Raw genomic sequence first — 7,344 nt, forward strand, 5'->3', positions numbered from 1 at the left:
TTTAGAATTTAAGCCAGTACCTGACTATGGGAGAATTAAAATTAGGTTTCTGTAAGGGTAGATTATCCTACATCTTTCTCTGAGGTCCTTCTATCTCCTTTGCAAGCAGTTTCACTTTAAGGCCAGATCATCAGTCTACATGAACTACACAATTTCTATTTTCCCACTTCCACATAAACTTCAGATGCACTGAAAACCTTTGTCTAGCTGCAACAATGTCAGCAAATTCAAACCTGCATTTTTCCACTAGTGAGTCATGGCACCACCTGTAGTTAATCAGCACAAAAGGTGTTATCATCTCAATTTTCTTTATCATAGGGTGGCTACAACTGTGGAGCTGCAGCCTTGTAGACATGGATTGACAGCATTCGCTACCTTCCTCACTTCATCCCAAAATCAAGCTCAGTCTTGCCTGCTCCTTTTCCCTGCCTTGCATTCCCTTTTACAGAAAAGGCAAAGCTTGATCAGGACTTAATCCAGTAGCAAGCTCTCTGTTAGGAGGCTTGTGCATATGAACCTCTTATATCCTGACGATATACCCCGAATAGAAGGAATATACTGTCTTCTCTGGCCACGGCGCTAAATGAAAGGAGCCTCGGCTTCCTGTCAAGGCCCATGTAGTTAATCCATATGCTCTAAACCATATCTACCAGCTTCAGGACCTCAGGGCTAAGGAGGAGATATGGGCTCCATCCAGCTCAGCCCAGCTGCAGTGGTAGCATTTCTGTATCTGCACCACAGCACATGTCAGTAAACTTACTCCAAGTGCCTCTCTAATGCCTGCACAACCACGCACAATTTTTCTAGGCATTGGTAGTTTTCTAGGTAGGCATTGGTGCCTGAAACCTGTTTAATTGCAATTTTAGTGCTTACATCCTCTTTTGCACATACACATGCTTCCAGTTTTTCCCCCCTTCCCTAGCCTGGTAAACTACCTGCTGACCTCAAATTCAGCCTATTGCTGTCCCAACTTTTCATAAGCATCAGCCCAACAACTTTTCTCTGTCTTAATTAGACCTGAATCTAGCCCTGCAAGAAGGCAGGGCAACATTTAGCTTCCCCCTCCCCTTTTCTCCTCTTTGAATGTGGTTTGGGGGAACCCACATTCATTATGACTTGTGTATAAAGGTTGTTCATTCTATTAGCAGGTTAATAGATACAGTTTTGGAATCTGCTCAAACTGAATCCAAATTAAAACAGACCCTAAATCCCTGGGGAGGGATTCCTCCCTTAAATCATTTTCCTATTTTTATCTGGACCTTTACTGTCCTCCTGCTTATTCCACAGGACAGTTCCACGTACTTTAATTGTGAATCATTCACTTGACTGAGCTACGTGTTCCTGAAGCTGTATTCCACTTCAGCTAACTCAATGCAGTCAGAAGGTAACTGTCCTGTTTTTTGTGCAGCGGTTTGTGAAGTTTCTGCTCTCTGCTCAGTACCACTTCCTTAATTTTTATAATCTTGTATTACTATGAGTATTGTCTGGTAACTGTACTGATCATTACTGTAATTTTTAAATCTCTATAAGGTCTCTTTGACACCTCAGAATGAGCCTCTTAACTTTGCCTCAGAACTGAAATCATTGAAACCATTAGAGTTTAGTTGCTTTATAATGCACCTTTCTCCAAACATAACCTTCCTGAGACAGTGACCCGTGCTCCATGCAGTAGTCTGGAGGGGCCTAATAACCATCTTCCAGAGGACTGTATTGCCTCTTTCATGGTGCATTATAGCTCACTGTTCCATTGATCTAGTGTCTTGTTTGCCTTTTTTATTGCAGCTGTGCACTGAAGTGACAGTGTCTCTGTGGTTTTTTTCCACAGTAACCCCTTTCTCGGTCTGATCAGTGTGCTGGATGTAACACCCTTTCCCTACATTTGCTCTTTGTTCCCGGACTAATTACTTTTCATTTTCTACACCAAGCAGCATTTGCCATCTGCTGGCTCATCAACTAAATGATCCAAATTCCTTTTGAATCCGCTTGCACTGTTCCTTATCGCTTCTCTGTGCTTCCAGTTTTACCATCCAACCAGTGGAGATTTCACAGTGCTCATCTGAGGCACAGGAGCAGAGACATGGGAATCCACAGGATCTTCTCACACCTAGGGCAGAGCATGCTGCCTGGATTTGCCACTTGCTGCATTCATATATGAAAGAAGGGTTAGCTTTGGCAAAAATTAGGTTGAGGCTGCTTGAGATAAAGGATGGCTTCAAGGCCCAGGCCCCATGCTGGAGGACAGTGCAAGGCAAGTGTCTTACAATGGGGATCCAAGACCAAGGTGGGCTTGCTGCAGCTTTTAGAGACCCCACCTGGTGTGCCTACACCAAGATACAGCACATATTCCGCTGCCCACCTCACAGCTTCCACAATGAGTCCTGGAAGAAGAGGCACATGCCACATCTCCTCACACCATGTCCTGTTTGTGTGTGTTTGTTTGTGTGTGTCTACACGTGTGTTCACATGGAGAAAGCAGAAAAAGAAAGAGGAACATGGAAACAAAATGAGATTTCACCCATATAGAAACCAGCACCGCTATATCCCTACAGGCAAAAATATCAACTTCCTCTCAGCCCAAGAGTGCAATTTCTGAAAAACCAGCACAAAAAAGGCTTTGAGGTGACCTAAATGCCGCCTTCTGGTACCTGAAAGGAGAATACAAAAAGATGGAGAGAGACTATTTAAAGGGCAGGTAGTGACAGAACAAGTGGGAATGGCTTCAAATTTAGATATTAGGAAGATATTAGGAATATCAGATATTATCAGATATGAGGAAGAAATTTTTTTGTGTGATAGTGGTGAGGCATTAGAACAGGTTGTCCAGAGAAGTTGTAGAAGCCCTATCCCTGGAAGTGTTTAAGGCCAGGCTGGATGGAGCTCTGAGAAACCTGGTCTAGTGGAAGATGTCCCTGCCTGCAACAAGAGGTTGGCACTAGATGATCTTAAAGGTCCCTTCCATCACAGGCCATTCTATGATTCTATGAACTTGTTCTGAAACCTCTCAGGAAATGTCCCAGGCGTGGAAGGCCAGTGTGTGTAAGAAGCAGGGGTCAGCTAGGGACAGACACTCTTTTCCCAGCTCTGAGCACCAGAACAGTGCAGGCTAAGCACTGATGCTTTTAAAGCAGCGTTTATGGGCAAGCCTTATGCTGTGCTGAAATATGAGCCACATGGTGTTCTCTTGGAAACTCTTTTCTGTCTTAGCATTAGCAAGCTTGACTTGCTGGTCTATTGCCTTTGCCTTGTTTTGTTTGTCATTTAAGGAAAAAAATGTCTTGGATTACCTGGAGTGAGCAATCTTTTGGATGATCTTTTCTGGTCCTCCCTTGAAAGCATCGCACACACTTTTGAGGTATTATCAGTTGCATATCCAAGATACACTCAGGTAAGAGAAGAACTAGACAACTCGTGCATTGCTTGCAAATTTTTTAATAATTTACTCATGTGGAAAATGACCACAGAGTAGTTAATTCAGAAAGTGTAACATTTTGCAGCTGTTTTAGGGTCCACACGTAAAATGATCTATTTTTTCTTTAAAGTTCATTGATTTTCTGAACTTGGCGTTCAGAAAGACCAAGCTTGGTTTCAAACAACACTTGCTGCTGCCATTTATAGTGTTTTCATATGGTGATTTTAGTTAGGAGTGCAAAACATAGATAAATCCTTAATAAACTACAAATGTCAGAGGAAATAATTTGTGCTATGCCTTTCTCAGGCAGGAAACCAGCACACTCAGCCAAAATAACTTGCCCTTGGCTGTGGTTGGAGATAATACTTTTTATCCCAAACTTTTCACACACTTAAAATCAGCTGGAGTTTTAAATGCTCGGCATTTCTGAAAAAAATTTTTACCTCTAACTGAATGTGGAAAAATTAGCATTCACTCCATACTACACTCATATCTTCTGTTCAGCTAGGACAGAGTAGTAGGAAAAGAGTTTTGCTAATTCATGGCATTCTTTATTAATATGTAAGTCAGAAGAATTCATCACAGGCATGAGTGGAAAGATTTTTCATAGTCTTCCTTTTAGTCTCATGTCTCTAATAAAAGAATGAATCTCCAAGCCAAATTTCACTTAGTTTCGTGTCTGAAGAGGTAGCATTCCAGGAGAACAGTAACAACCAATATTCAGCATTTTTAAACAGTAAAACTCCTGAAATCTGGTTTAGACATGTTTCTGTTCATCACAGCTGTATGATTTGTGCAGCACGCAGCCTCACAGAACTGCCTGGAATTCAGGAGTGTGACTGCAGCATGCATCTGTAATATTATATAATTCACTGGAACTTACGAAAATCTTCTCTATCATAATATTTAGACCCTCAGTCTTGCTTTCCCTTCTGGCAAATTTGCATCCAATGAACTTAAGACAGGAGTTTTGCAAAAAGGGATTCCAATGTTCCCACAATGAAAGTATGATTTGTTCTATCTCATCATCTGAAGCAATTGAAATTCTCTCCAAGAGAATTGCAGAGGCCTCTGTCTACATTAAAACAAACAAACAAAAAACAAAACCAAACAAAAAACCCCAAACCTGTATTGACTAGTCTCTGGCTCACAAACATCCTCCAGATTTTTTCCTACATCTAGTCTCAGCAGAAGCTTTTTTTTTTCTACTGCTTTCTAGCTTGGTTGTAACATTCATCCCATTTCACCTTGATGGCATGCTGTCCTCTTTTTCTCATGTTACTATCCACTTTCTACTTGTTTATCCCTTCTTTAAGTGTTGTGGCAATTCTGACTCTCTCTGGGACTCCACACTGGCTGAGAGCCAGAGTAGGCCAGACCCATCCAAGAGGCTGTTTTCTCAAGAGCTGTCAGTGTGTTTCCCAGTAGCCCAGAATAGCCAAAGGATGAAGTGTAAGAAGACCATGATGCATGGCAAAAAAGTGAGAAGAATATGCAAGACTGATTTTTGCAAGTAAGATTTACATAGTTAATATCAAAGCATGGACCTTTACATATGAGCTAGTCACCCTAGGGTCTCTGTACAGTAAGTGGAAAACAGGTACAACCTTGCTAGCTCAACCTTGGGTAGCTAAATTAGGAGAAATTAATTCAATCCTTCATTCCTGGTACCAATTGCATCTTCTGTATTTGCATTCACTAAATCCACCACATCCACTTCACTGATGTCAAGGGCATTTTTCAATACTTGCATTCTTCAAGATACTGCGAGACATAACATGCAAAGCTATGCCAGAGTGCAGCTCTGTCTTCCAAAGTATTTCAGGATCCTTCCTGCCTGTTAACTGCAAGTTGCAATAGAATCTGTAACTTTTTTTCCAGATATGGTACTCACTATTATTCGGGTACCTCAAACCCTGAGAGACAGAAAAAATACACTGACACTTCTCCACCACGGAGAAGCTGAGCTCTGCTATGGCTTTACAGAGAAAGAGCCCCAGCAATAATGCCTGGCCCTCTGTGCAGAGAGAAAAGAATATGTAAGTCTGTTTGAATGCTGCCAGTGGCATCCATTAAATCCCTGATCACAGTGGCAATAAAGAAAACCCCTGACAGCACTCAATGGAAGTAAAATTTATAGACTTCCATATAACTAAGATCTCAAATGATTCTGAGAAGAAAGAAGACACTGACTCCAAGCAGAAAAATGGAGAAGAATTGGAGGTAACTGACCTTGTATGAGAAAAATCTTTCCCTTTCCTTAACACAAATATCTGGAGTTTACAGCAGAAAAATAATATTCCAGAGAGTAAGAACTCTCCTCTTGTGCAACTTGCAAACAGCTGAACAAGGGCCTGCAAAGTCCTGCAGTCAGCAGGGAGTCTATCTGCTGTGGAGAAGAGAACCACATTTCTGAATATGAAGAAACTGGGGAGTTAGGTGAGAGACACTGCTTGAGGGTCCTTTATATTATCATGATCCAATACACCTGCTTAGGGTTTTGTTGTTGGTTTGAGGTTTTTTCCAGTTGCTTAATGGTAACTTTGTTGTTTTGAATAGACTGTCCTGTGTTGTAGCAAGCACTCGCTTTAGGCAAAACTCTGAGAGAACGTCTGTATCCAACAATGCTCACAGCCCAGCTGGGAATGATGAAGAAACTGTAAGAATCACAGCAAATGAGATCAAGGACTCAATTTCAACTTCTCTTTGAAGCAGAGATTCAAAACTTATTATCAGTGAGTGTTAGCCTAGGAAGACTATGAAAATAAAAGGTCAGTGAAATAAAGGCACACATTGGATCTATATATGGATAGTATATTATTATTTAACAATATCTTTGAGTACAGAGCCACAGTTTCAGATACATTATAAATGGTGCTGCAGATGGCAATCCACTCATGTATATTTGCTCTTCACAAAACCAATTTTGCATGGAGGGAACTGCTGAAATGGAGATACCAGAGCAGTATCGGGATGATGTAGAAATCTTTGCAGATGTGCAATTTTCATCTAAAATAAATTCCACTGCAGTGTCCTAGACTGCTTCAGCATGAAATTAGCCAAAATAAAACTTATTTTTATATGCTCCTCCCAGTTCCAAGAGCAGATGCAGCCCTGCTGTATGACTGGGGGAGGATTCTTCACCATTCAGCTGCGTCCACAGAATCTGCACCAGTTAAAAGAGTTTTACACCCACCAATAGTAATGAGCAAGAGGAAAAGAGGACTGAGGAATCTTTAGACTCTTCAGTAAATTCACACTTTGTACAAAATAGGCCTGATGCATTGCTCCATTTTGGACACTATTGCACCTCTCCAGAATGACTACTGGGGGTAAAGTAGGTTGGCAAAATAAAGCCATGGGAACAGGCTCACATGCCAGCATTTTTTACTCTTCCTAGTCGAGCAGTTTGAACACACAGGAGAAGTATCTGTTGGTGACAACTTTCCTTTCAAACACTGGTCCTGTGGACTGCAGCAGGAACACAACAACCATATTGCTCCATCATTAGCAAAATGCCTGAAGCTAACTGTTGGCTCTGATTCTTTCCAACAGCCTTTCCTTTGTCTGTCTGTTTTTCATAATTGCTTTTCTTCCCACCATTTTTTACCTGGGTCTTTATTCTTGCCTTGAGAATGCCTTCTGTGCAAAGAGCCCTACAGCCATTTCTCCTAAAGCCTGGCCCAAATGCAGACTGCTGCTCTCTGCAAGTTTTGATTTTATGTTATTTTATCCTTTCAGAACTGTTTTTAGTAACACGCTGAGAAAAAGAAAAGATTGTTTGCAAGTGTAGATTATCCTGCAGAAGTTAGGTTTTCTTGTTTGGTTGGGTTTTTTTCTGTGATGTTTAAAAACCTTGTGAGAAAGACAAAGATTTCTATCCCTGTCTAGAAATCCTTAGGTTCTTTCACTATTGAAAGAGTAAGAGCAGCTCT

Source organism: Chiroxiphia lanceolata, chromosome 2 (assembly GCF_009829145.1).
Source record: "Chiroxiphia lanceolata isolate bChiLan1 chromosome 2, bChiLan1.pri, whole genome shotgun sequence".
NCBI classification, from domain to species: domain Eukaryota; kingdom Metazoa; phylum Chordata; class Aves; order Passeriformes; family Pipridae; genus Chiroxiphia; species Chiroxiphia lanceolata.